This window comes from Grammomys surdaster, unplaced genomic scaffold (assembly GCF_004785775.1).
Source record: "Grammomys surdaster isolate TR1022 unplaced genomic scaffold, NIH_TR_1.0 126660, whole genome shotgun sequence".
NCBI lineage: Eukaryota > Metazoa > Chordata > Mammalia > Rodentia > Muridae > Grammomys > Grammomys surdaster.
In genome coordinates, this window is record NW_021621449.1 from 2,725,277 (window position 1) to 2,741,532 (window position 16,256).

General features: G+C 41.9%; 1 pseudogene; it reads right to left on the bottom strand.

Moving 5' to 3' along the window:
• Window positions 1–223: 223 nt before the first annotated feature.
• On the bottom strand, window positions 224–6,762 carry LOC114615391 (annotated as a pseudogene).
• Window positions 6,763–16,256: the final 9,494 nt, after the last annotated feature.

Sequence of the window (16,256 nt, forward strand, 5' to 3'; positions counted from 1 at the left end):
AGCACAAGACATTATATCCCCGAAGGGAGAAGTGTTAGTTAACCTTCTGCTGTTCATTCTGAATGCAATAGACAGATCCTTAAGCCTTCTTATTAGTCATGTTATGATGATTAAGGGGAACTTAAATCAAACTAGCAGGTTGAAAGTAATGAAAAAAAAACTACCTGTAGATAATAAGTGTCATTGACCTACCTGTTTCAACCGAGCCCAGTTTTCGTCACTCCTAATAACCCTTCAGTCCATTTTTTGTTTTGCTTCTACACTGATCTTTGGTTGAGGAGCTGCTGGATATGGTCTTCCACTTTCTATCAGCTGTTCTTTTGGAAAATCCACATTGAAATTGATTATCCTTGTCACTGTTGGGAAGCCCTTCCCCTTTATAGAGGATTTTAATCCAGCAATATGGCTGCTCTGAATACATCCAAAGACTTTCTAGGTCTGTGCAATCTGGCTAGAATGCACACATGCCCTTAATATATACCTGTAACCCCCTGGCTGGAATCCTTTAGTACATACCTTTAATCCCAAACAATGATGTCTAACTGAGGGACAGACAAAATGACAAATCAGAGAAAGATTTGACAGAATGAATCAGAGATAGGATATGCCCAACTCTCAGGAGAAAAGCTATTTAAGAGCAGCTCAGGGAGAGAGTCAGTTCAGTTCTGTCAGTTGAGTTTAGCGAAGTGGAGCTGAGTTTTTTTTTCATGGGTTCATGCAGTTCAGTGCAGGTCAGCAGAGTTAGCTGAAGCTAGAGAACAAGGAGACAGATTAGAACAAATCCCAGAGTTAGTCTGAGGCCAAGCAGAACAATTCAGTGAGAAGCTGAGAGAAGCCAGATTGAATCAGTCAACTTGGAGAGGAGTTTGAACCAGAACAGCTGAGTTGAACCAGCCAGCCAGAGTTTAGAAAGAACTAGAGTGAAAGTCTCTGAAATAACAACTACATTAGGAAAATAAAAATTACTTTTACGTCTGGTGCCTAAGTTGATCAGAGAAGAAGAAAGCCCACCAATGTTGCAGAAAGCTGAGAACATCTGACAGAAATGTCACAGGGGACAGGAGACATCTAACAGAGAGCCACAGAAGAGAAATTCACCTAGGACTATCCCCAGAGGAAGCATCAATTTTTCAAGTTTGGCTGGACTCCCAGAGAGACTTCAGAGACTCTGAAGCAGTGGGAGCCTTGAGCCCAGAACAGGAAACAATGGAGGAGTCTCTGAGAGAGTGAATTACAGTACACCACACAAAAAGACAATTTTAATTATATAGATAGACATTTCCTGCAGTAAAACTCCATTTCTGATTCCTTAACACTAAGAATAGGAGTTGAGGGGATAGAAAAGTTATTTGGAAAGGCTATCACAGGGGGCTGGAGAGATGGCTCAGCAGTTAAAAACACTGACTGCTCTTCCAGAGGTCCTGAGTTCAATTCCCAGCAACATATGGTGGCTCACAACCATCTGTAATGGGACCCAATACCCTCTTCTGGTGTGTCTGAAGACAGCTACAGTGTACACTCACATACACACACACACACACACACACACACACACACACACAAAATAAATCTTTTAAAAAAACAAAAAGGCCATTACAGTACTCATTGCAACTGCCCTACTTTTAATTGCAATCTTTACTTATTTATTCTCAAAAAAGGATGAAAAAAATACCTGTACAGCAAGAAAAATTAGATATGCAAAGTCTTGAGAGACAAGAGACAAAGGAAAAAAGAGAACAGGAAATGGTTATTTGTGAAACTAAGCCACCTAATGAAATTAAGGATCAAGATAGACAACTCGTTGAACCTATGGTACCACTTCTTAATGAAACTGAGGAAAAATAACCACCCCTACTGGCTTTCCCAGTTACATGGCAACAAATGCCAGAAAATGGTAAAATTCAAAGAATGCACTAGTCTAAAATCCTTTTAAAATACAAAATCTTAAACATTCTTAAAAAAACAATAATAAATTATGGAATGTGAAGTAGATGTTAAATACTTGGGCTACCCAAAACAAGATTATCCCCCAAGACTGAAAAGATTTAGCAGCAGCTGTACTGGAAGCTGGCTTTCAATTACGACAGCTGATATGATGGCAAGAAGTAGCTGCAATTATGGAAAATTATAATAAATCTAAAGGTGTTGACACTATGAAAGATCAATTGTTAGGTGAAGGTCAATTGGCTGATTTGAGACAGCAGATGCAATGTGATGACTCTTATTATGCAATGTACTTTAGTAGCTCTAACAGCTTAGGGTAAGGTGGAGTAACAAGGCAAAGGGTCTGTGTCATTCACAAAGATTATGCAAAGCCCCAAAGAGACTTTTACTGATTTTTTACATAGATTAATGTAGTGGCCCGAACTGCCCCACATTCGGGGGTCACCCTATATCTGCCTGAGCTGCTGCTTCAATCTGTGGGTCAGGGTCTAGCAAGAGAAGGAGTGGGGACAGAGAGACAAGAGACACGAAGAGACAAGACAGAGTCTGGTCTGTTCTCTCCTCAAGTCTTTCCTTGAGTCTCGCCTCAGTTGAAAGGAAATCATGGGTATATATAAGCACAAGCAGGGGAAGGCAGCTGAAGACACTTTATCACGTGCACCCTGCAGCTGGGGGCAATAAACAACAAAACAAGATATGTAAGAAAAGCAAGATAATTATCAGAGTGTGCTCAGTTGCTGTGGGCTGTTGAAAACAAGTCTCTTGTCAGGGTATATGGCTCGAGATGGCTGTAAAGATGATAGCTGCTTTCGGCTAGGTGTTGGCTCCCAACAGATTAATACAAAGTGGAAATTTCTGGAGGGCCAGTTATGTCATGTGATTTTTTTTCTGCATGTCTTATGAAAGGATGTTTTTGCTGAAGCAGAACCATGAGAGGATATTTTGCAGAGAACAGAGACATGTGTTTTTTCTGGAAGTGTCTGGAAAAAGGACATGTGATGTTTTGCTAGAGCAGATACTTGAGAGAACACGTGATGTTTGGAAAGGGTATAAATATAATCCAACAGACAGTGGACAACGCTGTGCGGCATTCATTCATTCGCCTTGCTACTCTTTGCTGATCATTGTTTGTTGTGACTTCATAGAGAGGAATGCACCAAAGGACTTCTGGTAACGTGCCAGCAGCTTCTTGCTGCTTCCTCAGACTTAGGCAGATTGGAAGAGCCTCTCAGTTTCTTCTAGATCAAACTGTGTTTGCTGATTCATGAATGGAGTTTGTGAGTGGATTCAGCTGTCACTGTTGATTCATGTGAACTGAACTTTTGATATCCTGACAACACAGATTGGATTTGCCCTAAAGAGCTATTTCTAAACAGCTCCACAGGTCTCCATCCTCCTTTGCCCTGTTAACCTTTCCTTTCTACTACCTCTGGTGAGTAGTGGGCTAGAAGGGAGGTTAAAACATTTAAGTATACTTATTAAAGTAGGTTTTGAAAAATATAAGTCTACATTAATGTCCACTATGAAAAGGACAATATCAGATCCAAGTTCAAGAAAGATATTAATTGGAAACCTTAGTTTTCAAAAATGCAAATACAGAGTGTAAAAAAAGTTCTTAGACCTATAAAAGCTTGATCAGTACCCATGGATGAATGGATTAGAACTACTGCTGATATTGACCCTAATGACTGTGTAATTGAACAAGCAATCTCCAATAATTCTAGATACCAAAAAGTCTGTTGTTTTATCTGTGGGAGATAAAGTCATTAGAAAAGGGATTGTAGACAAGGCATTCCCAGAGACTTCTCTAGAAGACCTCAGCCTTCTGGGATTTGTAGATGTAATAAGGGTAGGCATTAGACAAACGAGTGAAGATCACCAGGAAATCTGTGAGGAAATCCCTTACTGATGGGAAACTACCTATGAGATAATCCTGTAACTATGGGAAACTCCCAAAAGGGGTTTGATTGTACCCTGGCAACAAATAGCACAACACAGGTATTTCTTGAAAGCAATTCACAGAGCAACTAGAGAAAATTAAATTCAGTGTTGGAGACCTAATGCATGCTACAGAAGGAAGCAGTGCCCTAGATTTAGTCACAAGTAAAAAAAATCTCACACTGTCACTAAAAATTTGATACTATAAAATGCCCACTAGAGTTCATGGGCAAACTGTTATCAATGACCAGAGACCAAAATTAAAATTAAATGATACTGAAATTGAAGGTTTGGTGGACAGGAACTGATGTAACTATAATCTCATGAGAATCTTAGAATCCACATTGGTCCCTTCAGAAGGTATTTACACAGTGTGTTGGGATTGGAACATCATCCAAGTAAGATAAAGAGTAAGACAAATTAAATGTGTGGGGCCAGAATGTCAAATGGGACAATTAAAGCTTTATGTTGTAGATAGAGCCATAAACCAATGGGGAAGAGACCTAATACAATGGGGAGCTCAGATTAATAGTCCCTCGATCTCAGAAAACGAATATCTATTTTAACTGACACTGCATATTTGCATCTTATGTAATATGGCTTGATTGTTTAACAGTCTTAATAGGTACTTAAGCACGTATGAAGCTCAGCTTGCTGGCATGGAGCCAGACAGAATGTGAGTACCTGTCTAGTTTAAAAGGTAAGAAGTACTAGCTTTTGATATGTATGGATTAATAGGGATTTAATTGTACTTTGATAAATGGAAACCGGGAATAAGATTAGCTAAACAAACAAACAAACAAAACTGCTAAGTTAGATCAACCTGTACACTTTAAAGATGTTTTAATATCAGAATGGAAGTCACGGAATGTGTTATGTTGGGGGAAAGGTTTTGTCTATATTTCCACAGTTAATAAAAGACTATGGGTTCCATCAAATTTGATAAAGATCCAATTTGAGTAAGAGAAGCGTCCACATGAAAGGCGTGACTCCAGGAAGCAAGAGATGCAGAAAGACAGCAATGCAGATGATGGTGAAAGTTAAGCCCTCTGCATGGGGACAGCTCAGCTAACTAGCTGAAGAAAGACAGAGTGTTCATCAGACTGTCAGACAGAAAATCTTTATGCAGAAATGGACAGATGCTGAAGGACAGATGATCAGGACTGCAGTTATGAAGGATCATAGCATCAACGGATCTTCATGAGGACATTTGGACTGTCAAGTTTCTAGGACTGATAATTGTTTCTGTTGTAATAGGCTTTGTACAAATTGATGTATGATTTTTTAGCTTAGACAAAAAGATGCAGAGGGATTTTAATTCAGCAACGTGGCAACAACCTAGAAGGTCTGTGTGATCTGGCTGGAATGCAGACATGCCTTTAGTACAAACCTTTAATCCCTCTAGCTGGAATCCTTTAGTCATACATCTTTAACCCCCCCCCAAAAGATGTCTAATTGAGGGGCAGACAAAATAACAAATCAGAGAAAGATTTAACAACATAAGTCAGAGATAGAATACACCCAACTCTCAGGAGAAAAGCTATTTAAGAGCAGCTCAGGGAGAGAGTCAGTTCTGCTTAGTCAGTTGGGAATCAGTGCAGTGAGTGCAGGGCAGTAGAGCTAAGACAGTTGAGTTCAGTGCAGTGGAGCTAGGACAGTCAATTGGGAGTCAGTGCAGTGAGCGCCGTGCACTGGAGTTCAGTTTGTTCATGGGTTTATGCAGTTCAGTGCAGGTCAGCAAAGGTAGTTAAAGGCAGAGAATAAGAAAGAAACATAAGATCAGAGCAAATTGCTGGAGTCAGTTTTAGGCCAAGCAGAGCAATTCAGTAAGAAGCTGAGAGAAGCCAGATTGAATCAGTCAGCTTGAAGAGGGGTTTGAGCCGGAACATCTGAGTTGAACCAGCCAGCCAAAGTTCAGAAAGAACTAGAAAGGGTGAGTTTATTCAGTAGTAAGCCTCCAAGATGACAATTATATCATGCAAATAAATGACACCTTTACACCCTTTCTTTTACAGCTTGGCTCCTGGCCCTGAAATCTAATCCTGGAAAATATGTATCTTGTGATTATCTAGGTAAGTAACATCCATCTTAAAGCCAATCACAACCTCCTCTAGTGAGATTACCACATTTGTGTACTAATTATGCCTTTTTCTTTTTTCAAATATTCGGTGCTTGACATCTTTGATTTGGAAACATTGGTCTCTGGGTTCCCATCCACGAGGCTCAGCTTCTCTAATAAAGAGGTTCTCTATTCTATCTCTCACCCCAAGTTCTATTTCTACTTCTAGTGTTTGTTCTTCATTCACTAATTTGATGTTAGGATGCTGACTACAAGCCACCTCTGGGGTCATTTGGAAGCACCCCAGGCCCAGCTGTGTGGTTTGCACCTCTTTCCTGTCAACAGTTGGATTTTTTGTTTCCCAGGAGCCTGTATGACTACAGGCTTGTTTCTCAGTACTTCCACAAAAAATCCTCCATATATTTCTTCCAAAGTGACTTCCAGATCTATGATGGTATCGCTTCCTCTTACAGTATTTCTGTGCTGTAGACAAGGGGTTCCTCCAAGTATAATGAAATATGAAAAAGTTGTGTCCATGGGAGAAATGATGACCATTAATCAAGACATTCTCACTATGATTGCCACACTATTTCCATTTTTCACTATTTGACAAAACTTCATGATCAGAGCCTGGCTTCTGGAATTTTCCCTGGGTTTGGGGATCACCAGGGCTTTGGTGAGGCTGCAGAACTAATTTCTTATAGGCCATTTTAATATCCTCTATTGAGACACTCCCACGATCTTATAGAAATCTCTCCTGGTAACCAGTGCCTGTGTGAGGTACAGCAGCAACAGAAAGTATCCAGGTTATGTAGAGCCATGGTTCTACACTGCCTGGTCCACAAGCTTCCCAGCCTGCTGTCAGCTGGCCTGTCCTGGAGAAGAAACTCTCTATGACACATAGTCAAAATACTAACACTACACAACAAGGAACCAGCATTAAAAACAACAAGAAAAAAAATGCCAATTCACATACTATGGCAAATCCAGCAGAAATACTAAAATTGAGGAGAACACAAATACATTTTGAGAAGCAAGTAGCACTAACTGAGGATTGATGTGTTTAGTGACGTTACCTTTTAAAATCAACAGAGAAATAAGAACATTTCAGACAAACACAAACTGAGACAGTTCATGAGCACCAAGCTGGCACTGTAAAAGATACTTAAAGGAATCCTAAGCACAGAAAAGAATAAAAGACATTCACAATCACAAGACCACAATAGAGAAAAACTTTTCATAAAGAATAGACAAGTAAAGGGGAACTAGGAAATAACCAATTGTTCTCAACCCCATAAACCAGAAAACCCTCAACACTGATAGGGGTAGTGTAAAAGAACAGACACTGATAAGAATAACCAATAAGAAAAGCAATTTAAAAAAAAAAAAGGAATACAGAAACTACACTGTTTTAACCCTAGTCCTTGGGAAGCAGAGGCAGGCAGATTATCTGAGGCCAGTCTGATCTACATAGTGAGTTCAACAGGAATCAGCAAATGCCTCTAAACAAATCTTTAAAAATCAGCAAAACCCTCAAAATATAAAAAGAATTACTGGGTTAAAAACCAAGATCCAACTGTTTGCTGTCCACATAAAACTCACCTTACACCAATAGACTAAAAGTAAAAGATAAAAGAATTATACCAAGAAAATGGAAGCTGAATCCAAGCTAAAGTGGTTATTCTGTACCCCAGACCCCAATGGGATGGAAGGTGTTCAGCTTTGCTCCTGAGCCCCTGGTTCCTTTCACTTAGCTTCAGCCCTCTATAGCTCCTCCCTCTGGCCATCTGTCACATAGGGCAATGCCCCTACAGCCATAGAGAGGTTTGTGTCACTCAGCACAGGTACAGGGCATAACTACAGACCTCAGCTTCAGATCTCCATATTAATGAGATACCTAAAGGTCAGAGGGTGTAGCCAATTAAATATTCCTTTCCAGATCCTCCTTTTTTTTGTTTTGTGCCAGAAGCCAGGACCCTTACCCTCACTCCCTACCTTTCCCCACCTGCACAATGTCCCCTACAGCTTGGCAACCACAAGATCCTGCTTGGCAAGCAGTGTATAGCAAGGAAACCATAATTTAAGCAGTGTATCATATCTTCTGAAGAATAGCAGGTAGATCATAATTCAAGGCAGTGTACCGTATAGACCATGACATGTTTCAAGGCACAGGCCGAGAAGATTCTGTACTTTTCCACCACCTGGCCCCTCTTACCCCCTCCCCTTGTAAAGCATGCTATAAAAAAGCATTTCGTGTTCAAATACATGACTCTTGACAAGCAACTGTTTGCTTGAGTCCTTTCCCTCTCTCGCCCGTTCTTCTTTCCTCCTCGCCCCCACGAATAACTAGGACCCGCCGGTCGGGTCAGTTTTGTTGTTTTGTTTTTTGAGACAGGGTTTCTCTGTGGAGCCCTGGCTGTCCTGGAACTCACTCTGTAGACCAGGCTGGCCTCGAACTCAGAAATCCACCTGCCTCTGCCTCCCAAGTGCTGGGATTAAAGGCATGCACCACCACCACCGCCCGGCCCAGACCCTCCTCCTTACAAACAGTATTTAACCAAAGGCCTGCCCTGGAGGTATGGGAGTACAACCAGATACATCTACTTTCCTCCATGACAATAAACCTTTTAAAACCATGGACTTACTCGTGTCTTTGGGGCCTGCCATGGAGAACCGTGGAGGGGGCCTTAGACTATTGAGCCACTGCTTAATCTCCTACTGAGGACTTCTCTATGTTCCCACAGTGGTGGCTGCCTACTTAAGCAAGCTAGCCGATCCAGCCAAGCGAGTGCCGAAACCAAGAGTCTCTACCTGTGGGGTGCTGCCGGGCTTTGCTCCCCCTCATTCCTCTCAGTTGTGAGCCAGTCCAGCCTGTATGCTTCCTGTCTCTGTTCTTCCACAGCTCCCAGCTGCATCTGAGAGTCCAAGGACAGAGACCACTGGCCTCCCAGGTCAGCCGCCTCAGCCTGGAGACCACCACTCAGGAGCCCTGCCCCAGTGGGACTTCAGGCTGAGACCTCTCCATGCCCAGGAGGGGCCCCAATGACTTCTCACACAGCCCAGTTTCCATCTTCCCCACATGGAGTGAACTTAGTCAAATTCCCACCCTTCTGCTCCCTAGATCTGCAGTTCCAGCCGCATGGGGAGGCAGACACGCGAGAGCCACAACAGCCCAACAGGATCCATGCATGTGAGCTAACAGCCAAGAGAGAGAGAGAGAGAGAGAGAGAGAGAGAGAGAGAGAGAGAGAGAAGGTCACAGATAAAATGGCTGGGTATGGTGGCACACATCTTTAATCCCAGCACTTGGGATGCAGAGGCAGGTAAATCTCTGTGAATTCAATGCCATCCTGGTCCACATAGTGAGTTCCAGGACAGCCATGGTTACATGGTGAAACCCTGTCTGAAAAATAATGATTATATCTTAGTTAGGGTTTCAATTGCTGTGAAGAGACACCATGACCAAGGCAACTTTTATAAAAGACAACATTTAATTGGGGCTGGCTTACAAATTCAGAGGTTTAGTCCATTATCATCATGGTGAGAAGCAGGACAGCATGCAGGCAGACATGGTGCTGGAGGAGGAGCTGAGAGTTCTACATCTTGATCCACAGACAATAGAAGGAGACTGTCTGCCACACTGAGTGTACCTTGAGCATAGGAGACTTCAAAGTCCTCCCCCACAGTGACGCACTTCCTCCTATAAGGCCACACCTACTCCAACAAGGCCACACCTCCTAATAGTGCACCTCCCTATGGACCAAGCATTTAAACATAAGTCTATAGGGGCCAGTCTATTCAGACCACCACATTCCACTCCCTGGCCCCCATAGGCTTGTAGCCATAATACAATGCAAAATCCATTTAGTCCGACTTCAAAGGTCCCCATAGTCCAGAGCAGTCTCAACGATGTTTAAAAGTCCAAAGTTCAAAGTCTATTCTAAGAGTCATACAATTTCTTAAGTGTGATCCCCTAAAAAATAAAAGTAAAAAACAGATCACATACTTCCAGCATACAATGACACAGGATATATATTACCATTTCAATACTGGACCAAAGCAACTGAAAACCAGCTGGGCAAACTCCAACCTCTGTATCTCCATGTCTGATATCAAGATGTTTTGCAGATCTTCAACTTCTTTCAGCTTTGTTGACTACAACATACATATTTCTCGTGGGCTGGTTCCATTCTCTGTTAGCAGCTTTCCCATAGCAGGTATCTCATAACTCTGATATGTTTAACATCTTGGGGTCTCCAAAGCAATACAGACTTCACCCTTCACCTTCATAGCTTCATACAATGGCTTTTCTCAGTTCCACACCATGACTTTTCTGAGCCTCCATGTAGGGACACCGCTAACACATGCTTGGCCTCAATGGATTTCCTTAGTTGTTGACAGAGATTCCATAACCCCTTTCTTCTATTTTTTACTCTAAAGCTAGAGCCACATGGCTGAAGTTGCCAAGTTCTGCTGCTTGCTGGGTCTGGAACATGGCCCCTTGTTCAATTATATCTTCACCAGCCTTCTGTTTTCAATGATCTCCTTCACTGCCCAAGCTTGACTTTCCTGGAACTTGCTCTGTAGACTGACCTTGAACTCAGAGATCTGCATGCCTCTGCCTCCTGAGTGCTGGGATTAAACATATGTACCTGGACCTAAGCTTTTCTTTAATTCCTTCTGACAAGATGCAAGCTTAGTTGGGTGGGATCTTATCCCAAGGTCACTAATCCCTTAATATTTTTATCTTATATCTTAATATCTTTAATATCTTTAATCTATTTATTTCCTTGAAGACAGGATTTAGCTCCATTCTACTTCCTGGTGTCCGTTTTCTCCTTGAACCACATATTTTATACTTTTCCTTGCTCAGCTTGCTCCAGTAAATGGAAATCAAAACACTTTTCTTAAGAGCAAACCACAAGACAGTCTATAGTAGGCTGTTTTGAAATTTCCTTTGGCATCGTAACTAATCTAAATCTTTTCACGTTAGCCTCAAGCAGATGTTTTGTTTTGTTTGGGTTTTTGTTTGTTTTTTTGACAAGGGCAAAAAGCAGCCACACTCTTCATCAAAATATCAACAGAATGATCTCTAAGCAACATATTAAAATTTGTCTCCTCTGAAATCTCTTGACTCAAGCAAATCACCCTCAGCACCACTGTCTTCTGTGCTTCAACTACTATGGCCCATTAAGCCCCACTTAAAGCATCTCACTGCCTTCTTAATCCAAAGTCCTAAAATCCTCATTTCTTCAAACAAAAGCATGGTCAGGCCTATCACAGCAACACCCCTGTCTCTGGTACCAACTTAGTTGGAGTCTGAGAGTCTTACTGCTGTGAAGAGACACCATGACCACAGTAACTTTTATAAATAAAAATATTTAATTGGGACTGCCTTAGAATTTTAAAGGTTTAGTCCATTATCATCATGGAGGAACTGTAGCAGCATCCAGGCAGACATGGTGCTGGAGGAGCTGAGAGTTGATCCACAGGCAGTAGAAGAACTCTGTGCCACATTGAGTGTAGCTTCAACGTAAGCGACCTCAAAGCCTGCCCTTACAGTGACATGCTTCCTCCAACAAGGCCATACCTATTTCAACAAGGCCACACTTCCTAATAGTGTAACCCCCTGTGAGCCAAGCATTCAAACAGAAACACATGAGTTTATGGGGGCCATGCCTATTCAAACTGCCACAGATTGCAAATATATATTCAGCAAGTTTTGATGTACTCAATGTCATAAAACAAACATTACTGATGTAAAGGAACAGATGGGGCCATAAAATAGTGGTGATTTTAGTATTCCACTCTCTGTAATATATAATATGTGCCAAAAATTAAAACCAACCAACAGACTAAAAAATTTTAGCATTAATCTGGACTATGGATCAAATGAATTTAACAAATACCTATAGAATATTCTATCCTAAAGCTATGGAATACACATTCTTGTTAGCTGGATATAGAACTGTGACATGGAAATTTCTGGTCCTTTGGAAAGTTAGTTATGTCAAATGCTGTTTTGTACACTGGTGAAAGGATGTTTGGATGTAGCAGACACATGCTTAAGGAAGGAGTATAAATATGACCCCACAGACAGTGGGAGAGGAGGACTGAGCATTGGTTTGGTTTGCTCCACCTCACTACTCTTTGCTAAAAACATGCATGTATTGGTTCTCCTTATATAGTGTTGTTGAGCTCAACTTGTGATAACTGACACTGAGAGAAAGTCAACCAAGAACTGCTTTCAGGGTTCTTGTGGCAGCTTGCTGCTTCAGCAGCCTCACCTCAGGCCGGTTGACAAGGTTCTTCAAGATTGAACTACAGTTGCCTGTTTGTCAATGATGTCAGCTCGCTGAAAGGACTGGACTGTAGCTGCTGATTCGTGCCTGTTACCTGCCTGCCTAGAGGACCAGGTCTGCAGCTGCTAAGTCATATTTAGTGTTTGCTATGAGACTGAACTGCTGTCAAAGAAGATCAAGCTTGCTCCCAAAGAACTTTTGCTGAACAGGTCCACTTCTATATCCTAATAACTTTGCTCTTCTACTACCTCACTGGGTGATGGACTAGAGGAGAGGTTGAACCCTTATTAAAAGTAGGTTGCAAAAAAAAAATGTTGCCTAAAGAATGGTCTCTAAAGCAGATCACATTGCAGACTGTAAAAGAAATATAAGAAAAAGAAGATTTCTATATTTTAACAAATCATACTAAAACAAGACCAGACACTGGACTGAGGAGCTGGGTCAGGTGAGTAAAGGTGCTTACTGACCCTGAATTTGACCCCTAGAAACCACATAAAAATGGATGGAAAGAATCATCTTTAGAAAGTCATCTTCTGAGTACCATGGTGTGTATGTGTGTGTTATGTACCATGCACACACAAAGTAGTTTTTTGTTTTTTTTGTTTTTTTTTTTTTGAGAAAGACAAAAAAAACCCCTACAGAACACTGGGGTGCAGGCAGGACAGCTCTCACTGGGGTGCAGGCAGGACAGCTCTCTCTGGGGTGCAGGCAGGACAGCTCTCAGAGTTAATGTGCTATTCTTTAAATCTGCAGTGTCTCACACGGCTCACGTGTTGAACACCGTGTCTTCAGATGGTGGCACTGTTAATGGGGGTGGTGTAATCTTTAAGAGGTGTAGCCTTGGCCAGGCAGTAGTGGTAAGCACCTTTAGTCCCAGCACTTGGGAGGCAGGTGGAGCTCTTTGAAGAAAGCCAGGGGCCAGGGCTACACAAGGAAACTCTGTCTTGAAAAAAATAAAAAAGAAAAGATGTGTGTAGCCTTGCTGGGGAAAGTGAGTCACTGGGGAACAGGTTTTGAGGATTATTGCCCAGTCCTGCTGTTTCTGACCCGAGCTTTTTGCTTCCTGGTCTGTAGAAATGTAAAGAAGCTAGGCCACAGCCTATAGCCACTGTGAACTCTGTAAACAGTGTAAAGACACCCCAAAGCCTTAGGAAAACCAGAGTAAGCCAAAGCAGCCTTAGCTGTGGAAAGTAATGGTCAGGGTTGGCTAGAGAGAGGCTCAGGGGTTATATATGGCTCTTCCAGAGGATTCTGGTTGATTCTTAGCACCAATATCAGGCAGCTCGCAACTACTTATAACTTTAGCTCCAAGGAATCCAATGTCTCTGGCCTTTATGGACACCTGCATTCACACATATATCCCCCCCCACATACATATGATACGTTTTTTTAATAGTCAGAGAAAAAATTAATTACACAGAGACTAAAAGAATTTAAAGATTCAATGAAAGAGAATTGCTTCTTTGGGAAACCTAAGCAAGACCAACAAACTCTTATCCAAACTAATCAAAGGAAAGGAAATATCCAGATTAATAAAAGTAGAGATAGAAAATGAGACACAGCCATGACCCACACGGCTTTGGGATTGACCTGACTGAACCAGCGTGGAATGAAGACACCACAGCCGTGCATACAGAAGGCTGGGATCAGGGAGACTGTGGACACTGATGGAAGCACACCAGCAGCTCAGAAACCCCTATATACAGCTGAAAGAAGCGGCCAGTTTATTATATACATAAGAATGAGCAGGTAACTTAGCCCATCTTGGTAGGAAGTCTCTGTAGGAGAGCAGTCTCAGGCTGCAATCATCCACGAGGACAAGCTATGGTTCATATTATCTCCACATACGACATCTGGATCCAGATAGGGGAGACCATGCCGGCCCCATGGGTCTGAGGCATTCAGGTTCTTGACATGGCCCTGGTCATGTCAGTAACACACATTCAGTCCCCTGAATCCCTTCCCCACAGGGCATTATAACAGCCACCAATGAAATTCACAGGGCCATTATGGAATAGTTTGAAAAGCTTTGAGGGGTCAAAATCCTCCAAGCATCCTCAGTACACCTTCTGCTTCTTCCGGTTGGTGGATCCAGATGTGAGCTCACTGCCTGCCTGCCTGCCTGCCTGCCTGCCTGCTGCCACGCTCCATGCCATGGTGGTCATGAACTCTAATCCTATGAAACTGTAAGCCCAACTAAATGCTTTTTAAAATAATTTGCCTTGGTCATAGTGTATTGTCACAAAGTAACCAATACAAACCTAATAAAAGCTTACAAGACAAAACGGAAGCCAACATTATATTAAACGGGGAAGGTTTCCTTTAAAACCATGGAAACACAAAAACGTCTGCTCTCTCCACTCTCACTCAATGCAGTACATAGTGTCTTATCTACAGCTACAGAGCAAGAAAAATAAGTAAAAAAAAAAAAAAACAAATAAGAAAAGAAAAGTTATGTCCAGATCATATGACTCTATACTTAATAGACCATAAAGACTATAGCCCTGAAAAACACTTTCGGCAAAATAGCAGGGTACGAAATCCACATACAAAAGATGCTACCTTTTCTATATACCAATAGCAAACTCACAAAGGAAGATGTCAGGGGAAAGTGTCATTAACAAAAATGAAAGATCTATGTCCCTACATCTCCATTTTCACATACATCCACATATCTTTGAACAAACACAACTAAGGATGTGGACCAGTCCTGCCACGAACACGGTGAGGCCATGAAGAGAGAAATTGGGAAAACCATTAGCAAATGGAAAGATCTCTCGTGCTCAACGGTCAGTAGGACTCCTATTGTAGAAATGGCTACTCTACCTAAAACAATATATAACTCAATATCACCACCATAAAAATTCCAATTTCTTCTCAAACTAGAAAAAGTATCCTAAGTGATATGATGATTCAGGGGAACCCTGCTGTCTCTGTTGGATCAAGCCTCGGCTACTGATTCATGGTTGGCGCTTGCTATTGAACTGGACTGTTGGTATCCTGACAAAGAAGAGTGGAATTGCCCCAAGGAACTACTTCCAAACAGGTTCACACCTCCCTTTTCCTATTAACCTTCTTATCCCCCTACCTCTGGTCTGTGAGCTAGACTGGAGGTGAAAGTGTTTGAGAACCCTAAATAAAGTAGGTTTTGCAAAATCTAAGCACACAGGGAGGGTTGCTCTATACAACAGCCCTGGCTGTCCTGGAATTTGCTCTGTAGATCAGGCTGGCCTGGAACTCACAGAGATCCACTTGCCTCTGCTTCCCAAGTGGTGGGATTAAAGGTGTGTGCCACCACTGCTGGGCAGTATCAATCAGTCTTAACCAGCTACGTCAACTCCCCAGCCCCAGTCAGCTATCTTTCAACAAAGGTCCCTATAAAAGCACAGACTGGATAATAGCCAATGTACTGGGGAAACTGGATATCCATCCATCAGAAACTGAAACCAGTTCTCTAAGTTTCAATCTGTTCAAAAATTGATGAGAAATGGGTTGATCACCTAAACACAAAACTGAAACTGACAGGAGAGACTAGGGATGAGCTTCAAGGATTCACGTACAAGGGCTTTCTGAGAAGAACTCCAATAGCTCATAAGATGACAGCAAAAAATGAGAAACGAGATCTCACAGAATTAAAAAGCTGCCACACAGCAAAGCAGGGTAAAGAAACAACCTTTGCCAACTTCTGACAAGAGACGAAGACCTAGAATCTATAGAGAACTCCAGAAATTGAGTGTGCATGAGCACACACAGACACACACACGATAAATAATCCAATCAATAAACGGCCAAACAGATTCAACAGGCAGCTATTTAAAAAAAGAAGGAAGAACTACAAATGGCTTCTTTCCTGATGGCTTTGAGCAACCTTAGCTGTCGGGAAAATTAAAATTTAAAAATTGATATTCTATCTCAACCAGACAGAACGGCTGTACCCTAGAAAATAAACTACTACAAATACTGGGAAGGACACAGGAGCCATGTACACGGCTGGGGGAATGGGGGTTTGGGGGG